This window comes from Pygocentrus nattereri, chromosome 7 (genome assembly GCF_015220715.1).
Source record: "Pygocentrus nattereri isolate fPygNat1 chromosome 7, fPygNat1.pri, whole genome shotgun sequence".
Taxonomy (NCBI): Eukaryota; Metazoa; Chordata; class Actinopteri; order Characiformes; family Serrasalmidae; genus Pygocentrus; species Pygocentrus nattereri.
In genome coordinates this window covers 35,468,929-35,483,492 of record NC_051217.1, presented here as the reverse complement: position 1 = coordinate 35,483,492, position 14,564 = coordinate 35,468,929, and the positions used below count along the sequence as shown (strand labels likewise).

At 42.9% G+C, this 14,564-nt stretch overlaps 1 long non-coding RNA gene across 1 annotated transcript; it reads right to left on the bottom strand.

Annotated features, from left to right (window-relative positions):
* Positions 1 to 13,389: 13,389 nt before the first annotated feature.
* LOC108429904 lies at positions 13,390 to 14,053 on the bottom strand. Its single transcript, XR_001858043.2, has 2 exons — positions 13,951 to 14,053; positions 13,390 to 13,804 (listed from the first exon to the last, which is right to left on the bottom strand). It is a non-coding gene; the product is annotated as an uncharacterized LOC108429904 (long non-coding RNA).
* Between the last annotated feature and the right edge of the window lie 511 nt (positions 14,054 to 14,564).

Below are 14,564 nucleotides of genomic sequence, written 5' to 3'. Positions count from 1 at the left end.
AGTGTGAGAGGGTTTGATATTGTGAGAGAGTTTGATGGTGAGTGTGAGAGGGTTTGATATTGTGAGAGAGTTTGATGGTGAGTGTGAGAGAGTTTGATATTGTGAGAGAGTTTGACGGTGAGTGTGAGAGAGTTTGATATTGTGAGAGAGTTTGATGGTGAGTGTGAGAGGGTTTGATATTGTGAGAGAGTTTGATGGTGAGTGTGAGAGGGTTTGATATTGTGAGAGAGTTTGATGGTGAGTGTAAGAGAGTTTGATATTGTGAGAGAGTTTGATGGTGAGTGTGAGAGAGTTTGGTAGTGTGACGGGCAGAGCTGTCACAGCGCTGTCCGTTATTTGCGGGCTTAGGCAGCCACTGTAGTTCTGAGGAGCAGCCCCCCCTCCCCTCTCTGTCATTCTGATTGTTAGCCAATTAGCTTGGGTGTGTATATATATATATATATATAGGTGTGTGGAACCCTGTGCAAGAGTGCCAGAGTCCAGTTGTGGTTATAGACAGATTATCATACCATATTAAGAAACCTGCACAGCCAGTAACCTTGACTGTGTTCTATTCTTTATCCCTTAAGTGTTGGAGGGGGCAATGCCCCATATTATTTGTTTTTCAAAATAGACTTTTTAAAATCAAGTTATTCATAAACTTTATGTATTTTATTAAGCACAGAGATTTATAGCTTCTAAATGATCATTTTTTACTTGGAACAGGTGACTGTGATATAAAGCTGCTGCTGCTGTATATCATTTTGGCAACACTTTATTTGGATGGTCCACTGTAGACTGTTTATTTAATATACATTTAAGTTCAATGTATCATCACTGTCCAAAGGAAAACAAGTATATCTAAAATATAAATTTTTCAGGATAGGACAAACACTCTTACCTTTAAAGTTAATATAAAGTTAATATAAATACCTTTAAAGTTAATATAAAGAGATTTTATTCCAAATGATTTTAGAACATTTCTATTAGTCGATTCATCATGAAATTTACACACAGCATAAAGGACAGCTGATGTGTTGAAATGATGTAGAAAAACAAAAATCGACAAATATGAAGATGCATGATTTCCACTGGACAGCAACGATATATTTAAATAACATTCAACCGAACAATCATTAAATGCCACTGAATTTGAAGTTGAATGTTACTTAGATTGTTCGCTATAGATGCTTTGTAAATGCTTAGTTTGCCTTTCAATAACATTCAAATAAATACCCATTGAATTCAACTGAACTTGAAGTTCAGTGCAGAAGAGTTTATTAAATCTAACTCAAACCCTAAACCTAACCTTAACCTCAAGGCAAAACCTACATCTACTCATAACCCTAACCATAACATTGTTGATAATCAACTGAGGATCACCAGAAAGTTTGTGGAGCTTCTAGAGCAGACCATCCAAATACAGTGTGCCCTTCATTTCTAACAACCCACTGATTGCCTGTTGCTTGTATCCACAGTCAGCAATGTATCTAGGACTTCCAGAAGGCTTAGAGTGTTTTCTCACAAAATTGGACCTATTAGAACTCAATACAAGATTGGTTGATTTCCTTATCAGTTGCTGCTGCTGCTGATGATGATGATGATGATGGTACCAAAATGGTAATTTTACAGGAGAAAAGTAAAAAAGAGACTTTACTTTTAATGTAAGTCAATGGAACCAGACGTCTATCCAAGTCATCTTGGGCTGTTTCTTTTGGTCCATTTATCATGAAATTCATACACACTGTAAAGAGAAACAGGCATTTTTAAATTATGACAAACTGAAAAACAACAAGAATGGATATACAAGATTTTATTCAGATATTTAGATAAATTCCACCGACAAAAAAAAAAATCCTGGTTGGCCAATTTTCCACTGGGCATTTCAAGAATTTAGCCATTTTGTTTCCATCCTAGTTAGTACTCAGGTAGTAATGTTATACTGAATTTCAATACAAGCATGATTCTGTTGAATAAGAGTCTGATTCCGTTGCATAAAAATTAGCCAAAACTTAAGGATATATTCTTTCGGTTCCCAGAAATCATTAGGCCATCTCTGAAGATTTTAATAGACACCAAACTGTGCTCTGGGACCTCCAGGACGAGAGGTTTAAATTCCTGATCTAAAATATGCAGTGTGAGGTCAAAGTCAGGCTTTTATGCACTCGTAACACCAAGTGAGTGCTCAGTAATTCATATTTCTCAGTAATAACACTGTCATTCTGACACGCTGCGTCTATTACTTATAAAGCCCAACAAGCATTAAGACTCAACAAAACTTAACAGCACATACCACTGACATTGCCAGTAAACATGAGTTTTGTGTCATGGATCATGGAAACTGGCTCATGAAGAGAATTCCTGGCAAAAGAATGGTAGATGGTAGGAAGCGCCCAGAAAAATTCACATTATTGGTGCTGTGCAAGAGCATCCTGAGGGAGAAAAGATTTTCCTCATTTGAAAAAACAAATTCCTTTTGAGGAGGACCCTCTGGTTCTAATGCATGATCGTCAGGAATTCCTGTCAGGATGTATTTGAAATCAGAGAGTTGGCTAAAAGCCTTAAATAGAAGCATTCGGTTTTTGTGAGCCCACTCGTTAGAGTGGGGGGGGTTCCTGGTCCCAGCCCTGGGACCCATTTCAGTATTTTTCTTAACAAGCCTTCGCCTACTTTGACTCACCGCTCAGAAGGGGAGGAGAGGGCAGTTTGGGAGTAGTTGTCTGGCATCAACACCTACAAAAAAAAGAGCCGGGTTTTCTTTCCACAGCAATTGGATGTTAATCTTGTTCCCAACAGTGGACAAATCATGTACTTGAGTTAAAGTAGAGATAAGTATTAAAAGACTAATTATGGCTCTGATGTCTTGTTATCATTTTTATAACAAGACTCGCTTCATGAACTCATTTTAGGTGAAAGTCCTCCAGTGTCTCGCTTGGTAAACCAGTCTTTTAATAGAATGTCATCAATGTAGTGGAGTGAAAGTAAAATGGAAATACTTCAGTAAAGTACAGATACACAAAAAACTACTTAAGTACAGTAACAAATTACATTTACTTCATTACTGTCCACCACTGCTTGTTCCTCTTTTCATCTGGCTGAAGATGGTCACTAAACACTGTCCACAGACATGCAACTATGTCATTGAACTTAAATAAACAGCTTGTCTTTAACAAGACAAATAACAAAAGGCCAGATAATTTCCCATGGATTCCAACTGAGACAAAAACATTGGAATTTTCTGTAATTCGTCTGTGAATTTGTTTGTTTTTTGACATTTTGAAGCTGTTCATGAACCGTGTGCTTCTGTCAACAAGCAAGCAGCTGCTCTGTCTTTTGCCTGTTCTTGTGGTGCTGACAGAAATTCTTGAAATTGATGAATGTTTACACAATGGGCATGTATCTGCCCATCCTGTGGTGGTGTGAGAGAAGGCAGGACCTGAACAGAAAACTCAAAGCAATGAAAAGAACACATTTTTCAGGTCTGGGAAAAAGAAAAGCTTCAATCTGGAACTCTGAATATATTAAGAGTGTCTTGAGCAATTTGAGCAGCCACAGGATCAAATTCATCTCCACAAAGTTAACAAGGCAGAACATCTACCAGTCATTATAGGTTCTTGTTGACCAGCTGCAATTGAAAACAATGACTGTTCTTTAAGGAAAACCAAAAAAAAAAAAAACATTCAATAAGTTATGAAGACAAAACTGCTAGACATGGTTTTGGGGCTCTACTTGGCAGGTCCCATGAAAAACAATGACATAAACATCTGTCAGACTCTCAGTTCCTTGTAATTAGATTTTCACGTTTGTCCTCCTTTTCTTTCCAATGTGGTTAACAGTCAACACAAATGGCTTACGTTGTAATTGAAAACTTAAACATGTAGATTACAACACTGAGGAAAGGGAAAGTCATTTCCAAAAATAAAATCTCTTACGACTCAATTAAAAATAGTATCCCTGCTCTTATTCTTTATAAAAAACTGTGCTGACATATTTCTTATAGAAAACAGGGGAGCCTAAAGCGATAAACTGTAAATATATTGCAGTAAAGCAAGCTCTGTAGCTTACTGACAAACACTAAGCTAGTAAACAATCATTCATATAACCAACTCACACCTAGGGTCAATTTTGCATGTCCAATTGACCTGACAGCATGTCTTTGGACTGTGGGAGGAAACCGGAGAACACCCACACAGACACGGGGAGAAGATGCAAACTCTACACAGAGAGGACCCCGGTCACCCGGCCAGGGAATCGAACACAGGGCCTCCTTGCTGTGAGGCGACAGCGCTACCCACCATGCCACCGTGCCGCCCCACATGAAATCAAATTTTTACAAATCAGATCCAAACCACATTCAGAGGGGGTTTGCAATCCAAATCAGATTTTACTGATGCATCTCGGTCTGGATGCTCTGAAATCGGATTTCAACATGGCTTTAGCATCGCTCACTGCAGGACAAACAACAAAATTGTCAAAAGAAGATAATCAAAGATTCATGCTCTTGCCACTGTGTGGACACACTGTTTAAAGACTTCAGTAGCACTGCTGTCTGATCCACTCAGACCAGCACAACACACACTGACACTCCACCACCACGTTAGTGTTACTGCAGTGCTGAGAATGATCCACCACCCAAATAGTTCCAACTCTGTGAGGGTCCATGAGGGTCCTGACCACTGAAGAACAGGGTAACAGTGTACGCAGAAAAACAGATGGACTACAGTCTGTAATTGTAGAACAACACAGTGCACCTATATAGTAAGTGAAGCTGATAAAACAATGAGCGTAGAATCAAGGAGGCGGTCATAATGTTATGCCTGATCAGTGTATGTTCACCAAATAGTGTGTGAGTGTCCAGTGAACAGGGTGTAAGGGGGATATGTACAAGTACATAATAAAAGATATTTAATTTGTAAATTACCAAGCAGTACAAGAGTAAGTTCAAATAGCATGAGGTAGAATGTGCTGTGTTTACTGAAACTCAGAATTGGGGGTGGGTTTTGTTCTTTGTTCTCATAGACTGCAGACTAGCGAACAAAGAACAAAACCCACCCCCAATTCTGAGTTTCGGTGACAAATAACTTTACCTCAAATCACAGACATTTTAACCTTAAACAGATTATTTATTTATCACAAGAATTTATAGAAATATTTATGACTATTAATTGTGTATTATGAACACAGAGCATTTACACAACACTTACAACTAGCATGGCCATAACTATGAGGACACCAAGGTAGTTTTGGAAGATTCCGGAAGGGTTTTATGAGATTTAGTGTGGATGTAACTATGCAATGAGCAGTGAGGGGTTCTCAGCTGACCTCAGAACGGCTGTGGTCTGGCCATTAACTTAAATGTCAACTGAGAATCACAGCCCTGAGAACCAGAGTTGAACCAGTAGTGTTGCTGGCTAAACCAGCATGCCTTAGTCTAGCTTCAGTAGCTGTTCGGTTTAGGCTACATGATTCACAGTACACTATATTAGTGAATAGATGAGAAATTAAAGCTGTACTGTGTTACCTACTTACAACAGACTACAACCAGCATGTTCATGGTATAGCATCATGTAGCTAACATTAAGAAATCATCAGGTACATTAGACTGTATTTTGTCTCATTAACTGTATGAGTAGCTGCCTTTCCCATTAGCTGGGGTCAGTACAGACAGCCTTTTATATCATGTGATTTAATGTATGTGTTTTCAGTGATCAGTGAGACAGATATGCAAGCAAAGGTGCATAACAGTCATGCATGGGTAAAACAGGGGAGCAATCATTTGGCACAAAAGAAAACCCTAACAGAGGAACTTATAGTTGGCCTGATACTTAACAGACCTCACTAATATTTTTATCCTAGTTACGACCCTGATTTCTAGTGTTATTAACCTTATTAATCATCAGTCCTACAGCATTATAGAGTCGGATCGCAGTGGGTTAAAATGACCTCATATGCTGCTCCTTGGAACAGTGCATGTGTTGCAATCTATCAGTGAATGAGGTCCTTTTTCTTGGCCACAGTAGTCTGGAAGTGTTCAGAACTACTGTCCGTAATGGCTAAGAGTTTGTTTACAGTTATTTGACTGCCACAATCGCCAGGAAATCTTAGCTCCTATGAGATATGGTTTGTTCCTTTTGGTTGTCTGTATGTTTTTCTTGTCTTGTGCACATACATGATTGGCCTCATGGAGGTATCCTACTGTATATAAGCGGTTGACAGGCCACACACAAGGCAGTGGTCTTTTAGTAAATGGAACAAAGGCCGTAGTCAGTCAAGGCTTTAGGAAGGCCTCTGCTCATCCAGTGTGTCCCAATTCAGCGGCCAAATCCAATTTATGGATTTGTCCCTAATAAAACTCGGTTCTCTCAGCATGTGCATCTGCCTCATCATCGCTCCCACACGTTACAGTCCGTCAATTTGCTGCGATCTCCAGGGACTCCATCAGTGCACTGAAAGTAAAAAATAAATAATTTGTCCGTAAATTCACTCAGACAGAATATCTCAAAGTTCAGTTATGACAAAAAAACTGTAAGAAAGCATATTTTGTGTGCCGTTCAGCAGACCTCTAGTGTTTAGGTATTCTGGGTAAACTGGGAGGATGGGTGTAAGGTGTAGGTTACAACAGCTCATGGGTAAAAATTGTTCTTTAATCTGGTGGTTCTGGCTCGGATGTTCTGGTACCATTTTCTGGATGGCAGAGGTTGAAACAGGAAGTAGCTGGGGTGTGCAGGATCACAGGGGATGTTGGTGGCTTTGCTCAGACATCTCTTGTCCTGTATCCATGGAAGGGCAGGTTTATTGATGTGCTGGGCAGTTTTGCCCACCCTCCTTAGGTTCATTGGTACTACTATACAAGGCTGCGATGCAGGCGCTTTCCACTGTGGACCTGTAGAAGTTGCAGAGGAGCTGCTGTGGCAGGTTGACTTTCATTAGCGTTTGGAGGCCTTTTTGATAGTTTGTGATGTGTTGAGTAACCAGGTGAGATCCTCAGCTATATGGACACCAAGAAACTTAAAGCTGCTCTCCTTTTCCACTGTTGTCCACTTGATGCTCCTGAAATCAACAATCTACCCCTTGGTTTTGCCAACATTGAGACAGAGCTTGTTTGCAGTGCAACACTCTATAAGGACCCTATATGGTCCATCCTCATTGTTGTTGATGTTGTTGATTATTGTTGTGTCATCTGCAAGTTTGATGCTGGTGTTGAAACTGTGTTTGTGTGGTTGTCATAAATGTCCAGTGTGTAGAGCATGGCTGTGTCATCCTGCGCTGGGAGTGAGGGAGGGGAAAGTGTGGCAGTGTTGTCATCCATTCTAACAGACTGTGGTCAGCATGATCCAGGTGCACAATGTTGTTGCAAATGTGTTTAGTTTGGAAACCAGTTTGAAGGTGGTGATGTATTGAAGGCAGAGCTAAAGTCAATAAACATTCTGACATAGGTGTTCATTCTGTCCAGGTGGTGCGGAGTGTATTGCCAGGAAGACTGCATTATCAGTGGATCTGTTTGCACGGTAGGCAAATTGATGGGGGTCCAAAGTGCTGGGAGAACTCTTCTTTGTTTGAGCTAATATCAGTTTCACAAAGCATTTCATCACTATGACAATAAAAGCGATGAGGCGGTGGTTATTTATGCATGAGATGCTGGGGTTCTTTGTGACTGGAATGAAAATTTTGGCTTTAAAGCAGTTGGGAAAGGTAGATTGTGCAAGGGAAAGGTTGGACATGTCCATGAATGTTAAAGCCAGCTGGTTGGCACAACCAACCTGGAATGCCATCTGGGCCCACTGCTTTCTGAGTTAAGGTTTTGAGTTTGAGTGCTGTGTCCGTTGTGGTGAAGGGAAGGGCAGTGGTGGTTGGCTCAGGCTGGGCAATTACTTCAAAGTCATCAGAGAAAGTGGTCAGCTCAGCAGGAAGGAGGTTACTGAAATATTAGACATTGTTCTTCAAGATTTGATCTGAGTCAGACACTCACTTTCAGCAGAATCCAGCCAAAGGAAAAAAACTATAAAAACTGTGGCACCAGCCTGGGGAAGAGCCAACACTGGGACTGGAGGGATGGTGGCTCCGCTTCTCCATAGTGTCTCCCTCTCAGTGATAAGCCACCAGAATCGATTGTAAAGCGTGAGCCAGTGGCTGGGCCGGCTTTAAGGAGGTGTGTTTCTAATTTTCTGGTTCATATTGATGTTAATATCACACTGTTCCTCTGTGTCTCCTCTTCTTCATCTCTTCCCCAGTCCTGTTCCCCAAGTCATGCCTCCTCAACATTATTTAGATGGGATTGGTTTCACATGAGAACGTGGTGTAATGTCATTTTTTCCCAGCATTTCTCAGGGATTTTAGGCCTGTCCAATCACACCATATCAGTCTGCATCAGTAAATATTCCAGTGCCTTTTATCTCCTATAAAATGAGCCATAGGAAAAAACACAGTCCATAAAGATCCCGTTCACATCAACATGTCTGTAAAAATGCTAACATTCTGTTAAAAGGTGCTTATTAAGTATCAAGGTGCTCTGAGAAGCCTTTACTAGTCCTAAGTGTACAATTCAGAACATTACAACATAAAAATTATAGAAAAATACTGAAGTTTATGCGGTGATGTTGACAGTTGGCTCTGAAATTGATAATCCTAATGACATTGAATGCTAATGCAATTACTAAAGATTAGTTAGGATAAATTAGGGTAAATTAAATTATGGCTAAATGAAAGTTTTTGGCATGTTTTCTACTCATTTCGAGAGGGAAGGAGGTGTGTCAATGGAGTAGCCGCTCTATTGTGTGTGTTAAATTTAAGTGGTGCAAATTTGTTCATGATGATCCAACACAAGGGTCAAGTCACCACTGTTTTAGGATTTCCTGTTCTTTTGAGAACGAGACACAAGGAAGTTGTCTAGCCAGTCTCAGAGCACTTAAGAGGGCCATAAGGTGAAGTTTTGTGGATATCCTGCGTGTCAGTTCTTGTATACTGAGGCCTGCTAAGTGCACGTGCATAACAGGTTCGATTCTGAATGCCCTCTAATCCACTTCTAGTCCAGGATGTCTGTGAGAAGGCCTGACTTAACTCTCCTATTAGCTTTGACCCCTTTCAGTGTTTAACATCTCTAAATCAATGATTGATATATTTTTGGTTTCATATTCAATGACAGACTGGTGTTTGTACACAGTGTCAATTTGACCCTAGGCAGCTGTTTTAGCTGTATAAAACATAAATATGAAAAAAATGAGAAACGTTTGGTTGATTGGGATATCAAGGTCAATATAACATGCAATTTTATAATCTTCCAAAAAATTTCCTCTGCTTCAAAACCCTACTCTGACATTTTGTTGCTGTCCAAAGAAAAACTCCAAAATAGTAACTTTACAGGAAAGGGCAAAAACCTTCTTTACTTTTAGTGCAAGTCATTGGAAAGATATTTTATTCTAAGCAATTTTGGAGCACTTCTAATGGTTCAGTCATGAAATTTTCACACAGTGTAAAGCACAGCTGTTGAGCTCAAATGATGCAGAAAAGTAAAAATTGCAAAAAAATGGAGATACACGTTTTTCATTGGACAGCAATGATATTCATACCTGTTTTGGTGTGGAAACCACTGATAGTTCTCACAACATGGGCAAAGAGAAAAAAAATATTCTGTCAGAATTGGCCCCTCCCAGTCCTCCATGTGCTTTAGTTTACTTCTGGTCTTGTCCACGTGTTTCCTTGTTTTGATTCTTCCCTATTCTGCCCCCTTGTTTCCAGACCCTGCCCTTGATTGTTTTCACCTGTGTCTTGTTAACCCTGTTGTTAACCACCTGTGTCTTGTTAACCTGTTCCTGTAACCTGTTCCGCCGTACTTCCGGCGCCGGCGAGAGCGGCAGCCTGTTACAGCAGCTCCTGCTTACTTTCGTGTTTTCCTACTTTTTCTCTCTCTTTTAGTACGTAAGTTAGTACGTAAGTTCACTGTGAGTTGTTTTTTGTCTTATCTGCACTATGGACACCAAACTACTAGAGTTTGCTCTGGTCCTAGCTCTGCTTTTTTCTTTGTTTATGACCGCGTCCGGAGACCGCGTGCGGAGCCATGGCTCCATTGTTTACAACCGGGGTCAGCTGTTGCCGCTGCGCCAAACGGCAGTGCTGCCGGACGAGAGACCCGACATCCCCCGCGAGCTGAGGAGGAAGGGTGTCGTGCCGGAGCTCTACGTCGGGCTAAGAGGAGACGTTACAGACCTATTCTCCCGTCCGTCATTATGGGGAATGTGAGATCTCTCCCCAACAAGATGGACGAGCTGGCGGCGCTGAAGCGACACCAGAGAGAATATCGCGAATGCAGCGTTATGTTGTCCTCGGAGTCGTGGCTAACGGCGCTAACCCCAGACACAGTAGTCACGCTGGACGGCTTCCAGCTCATACGCACGGACAGGACAATGGAGAGCGGGAAGAGGAAAGGAGGTGGGCTGGCAGTATTTGTGAATGATAGATGGTGTAACCCCAAGCACATCACCATCAAAGAGCAAACCTGCTGTAAGGACATTGAGCTGTTAGCCGTGAGCATGAGGCCCCTGTACTTGCCCAGGGAATATTCGCATGTAATCACGGTAACTACGTATGTCCCCCCCTCCGTCAACGCTGAGACTGCCTGTGAGATCCTGCACTCATCTGTGAGCAGACTGCAGACGCAGCACCCTCAAGCCCTCCTTCTCATCTCCGGTGACTTCAACCACGCTTCTCCGTCCTCCACTATGCCCACCTTCACCCAGTATGTAACCTGCCACACCAGAGACAATAAAATCCTGGACCTGTTTTATGCCAACACAAAGGAGGCATATAGGTCATCACCCCTCCCTCCCCTGGGAAGATCTGATCACAACCTGGTTCATCTCCTGCCTGTGTACAAACCTCTTGTACAGAGGGAACCAGCAGTCACCCGCACAGTAAAGAAATGGTCTGAGGATAGTGAAGAGGCTCTGAAGGACTGTTTTAATACAACGGTGTGGGAAGTGCTGTGTGATCATGAGGAGGAGGACATAGTCTGTTACACAGTGTGTGAGGCTGTCTATGTGAACTTCTGCGTGGAGAACACTGTACCTACCAAGACTGTACGGTGTTTCTCTAACAGCAAGCCATGGATTAACCCTGACATAAAGCCTCTCCTGAAGGAGAAAAAGAGGGCCTTTAGATTAGGGGATAAGGATGAGCTGAAAGCTGTGCAGAAGGAGCTGAGGAGGAAGATCCGGTAGGGCAAAGCTAGCTACAGGAGGAACATGGAGGAACAACTACAGCAGAATAATGTCAGCGGAGTCTGGAAAGGCCTTAAAGCAATCTCTGGCCACAAGAAGTCAGACTCTCAAGCAGTAGGGGACCAAAAGTTGGTGAACGATCTCAATCTGTTTTTCAACAGGTTTGATCACTCACTCACCTCTCCCACTACACAGACATCTCTGCTGAAACCCTCCTGTCTGGCACTTCCAGCATGCTGCTCTACCCCCTCTCTCACAACCACCCCCAGCACAACAACTTTCAGCTCACACCCACCCCCCACTGGTTCTTCTGCTGGTTGTCGTAACACCCCGTTCACACATTTCAACACTCAGCACCCCCCCTGCTCCAGTCTGACCTTCACAATGGCCCAGGTGAGAAATGAGCTCAGGAAGATGAAGACGAGGAAGGCTACAGGGCCGGATGGCATCAGTGCCAGGCTCCTCAAGTCCTGCGCAGATCAGCTATGCGGGATAGTGGAGCACATTTTTAACACAAGCCTGAAGCTGGGGAGAGTACCACAACTGTGGAAAACATCTTGTGTGGTGCCATTGCCAAAAACACAGCACCCAAAGGACCTCAGCAGCTACAGGCCGGTGGCACTGACGTCACACCTGATGAAGACACTGGAGAGGCTGGTCCTTAGACAACTCCGCACTATGGTGAGCTCATCTATGGACCCCACTTCAGTTTGCCTACCAACCTGGCATCGGGGTGGATGATGCCATCATCTACCTGCTGCATGTAGCTCTTTCTCACCTGGAGAAGCCTGGGGGCACTGTGAGAATCATGTTCTTTGATTTCTCCAGTGCTTTCAACACCATACAGCCTAGGCTCCTGAAGGACAAGCTGGAACAGGCAGGGGTGGGCCATCACCTAACACACTGGATCCTGGACTACGTCACCAACTGTCCACAGTATGTGAGGACAAGGGACTGCAGACTTCATGTACAACTCACCAAACTGCCACCTATAGAAGTTCTCTGATGACTCAGCGATCGTCGGCCGCATCACAAATGAGGACGACAGAGAGTACAGAGAACTGATTCAGGACTTTGTGGACTGGTGTCTGCGGAATCACCTACAGATCAATGCAGAGAAGACCAAAGAACTGGTGGTGGATTTCCGCAGGCGCACACATCCTCCTCCAGCAGTGAACATCCAGGGAACGGACATTGAAAGAGTGGACTCTTATAAGTACCTGGGTGTGCACCTTAACTATAAACTGGACTGGTCAGACAGCACAACTGCACTTTACAGGAAGGGACAGAGCAGACTCTACCTGCTCAGGAGACTGAGGTCATTTGGAGTGCAGGGGCCACTCCTGAGGACCTTTTTCGACACAGTGGTGGCATCAGCCATCTTCTATGGAGTGGTCTGCTGGGGCGGCAGCATCTCCACTGCAGACAGGAAGAAACTGGACAAACTGATCAGGAGGGCTGGCTCGGTCCTGGGGACTCCTCTAGACCCAGTGCAGGCGGTGGGAAAGGAGGATGCTGAACAAGCTGGCATCCATGCTGGAGAACGACTCCCACCTACCATGGGTGAGACTCTGGTAGCACTGGGCAGTTCCTTTAGTGACCGGCTCCTTCACCCCAAGTGTGTGAAGGATCGCTATCGCAGGTCCTTCCTTCCTGCTGCTGTGAGACTGTACAACCAGCACTGCTCCCAGTAGACCACACACACACACATACAACATACACTTACATTCAGAATGCGAACATTCTTCATTGTGCAATATGCTAAGTGCAATACAGATTCCTATGCAACTCTTATTTTATTTTATTATTATCCTTATTTTGTTGTAAATAGTCTAGAGATTTAGCTTTAATTTTTATAATGTTGGTAAGGTTTATACTGTTTCCCGTTTCTACTGCTGAGTGCCTTACTCCTGTTACTCTGCTGCTGCTGTAATACTGTGCATTTCCCCGCTGTGGGACTAATAAAGGATTATCTTATCTTAAAGCCCTGTGTTTTCCCCGGTTTAGTTTGTGTTCCTTTTCATTATGTCTGTCACACAGAGTGCAAGGTTCTAAATTACCAGCATAAGATCATCCACTGTTGGAGAATGGAAGCCACCTAATTCAATAGTTAAAATGGATTTGTTTAAATTACAAGTAAAATACACAAAATAAAATGTGCTAAAAAAACAGCAATTTAAAAGAAGCAGCAATAAAAAGGTGTTCAGCCCATTTTTACATGCAATCCTCATAAATTCACAGGCAGTCCATTGTCCATTAACATTGAATTAACAATAAAACCAAAAGGAGCAGTCCACTAGAAAAGCCATGCACAATAGTCCGAGAGTCCGCCTTGTTTGGCGTCAAGTTGGAAAGGCTTGTTGTCTCACTTTCACAGGCAGGCTCCTGCTACTCCGCAACACTGTGGGCAAACAATAAAACAGTCTCAGTCACAGGCGCACACCGCCGGAGAAATGTCACATACACTCGCGCAGGCAAACCAACTTCCCTCTACTTATCTTTAATGCTCGTTGAACCAAACTTCATACTCAGTCACTTGCATTGAACAGAACTTCGTGTCAGGTTCTCTGAATCATCTTACTTTCACAGCTTGTTTCGCACCAATAAGCACACTATGGGAGAAAGACAGCTCTTCAGTCACACACACGCACAGCCCTGCTTGCACACACACAGCTGCTGTAGGCAATCGGACTTTCCTTTACATAGTTTTAGTGTGCATTGAATCGAACTCTGTGTTAAACTGTTGTGTCACTCGAACCGGGTTTTTCTCTCTTGCCGGGTCCGCAGTTGTTTCCTTATGTTTGCCCAACAAGCCCTCCGAGTGAGGCATACCGCTCCAGCCTCCGTGTCTCCCTGTGTGGCATTCTTTATTTTTTTTTTTTGCTCCTGGTCATCCGAGTTCGCTCCTAATATACCTCTCTCCATCACTCTTTCACACCTGGCCATCAATTAGTAATCAGTCTCATGCGCAGCTGGTCCTAGGCAGTGGCTGTAATGATCAGCTGTTTGTCATGCAACTACAGGCCCACAGTTACAAGCACAGTGTCACAACAACCCCACAGCAAACAAAGTGTTCACAAACCTGAAACCCAAATTAAACACACCGCACACAAACACAAAAAAAGAGAAAAACACTATTTGGGTCAGTAAATCAAGATCTTCCACTTTTGACATCTGTCCCTCCATTTCTCCAAGTTGGCTCTGGACTATTTAGATGCTGAGTATTGATTTGCATAATAAATCTTGCTTATCTCAGCACATGCGTCCGCCTCATCATTGCTCCCCCGTGTTACATATTCCCACGAGATCTTCAATATCTCCCCAAAGGTTAAAACCTCAGGGGGTCAAATTGAACCCAAAGGATAGCAGATG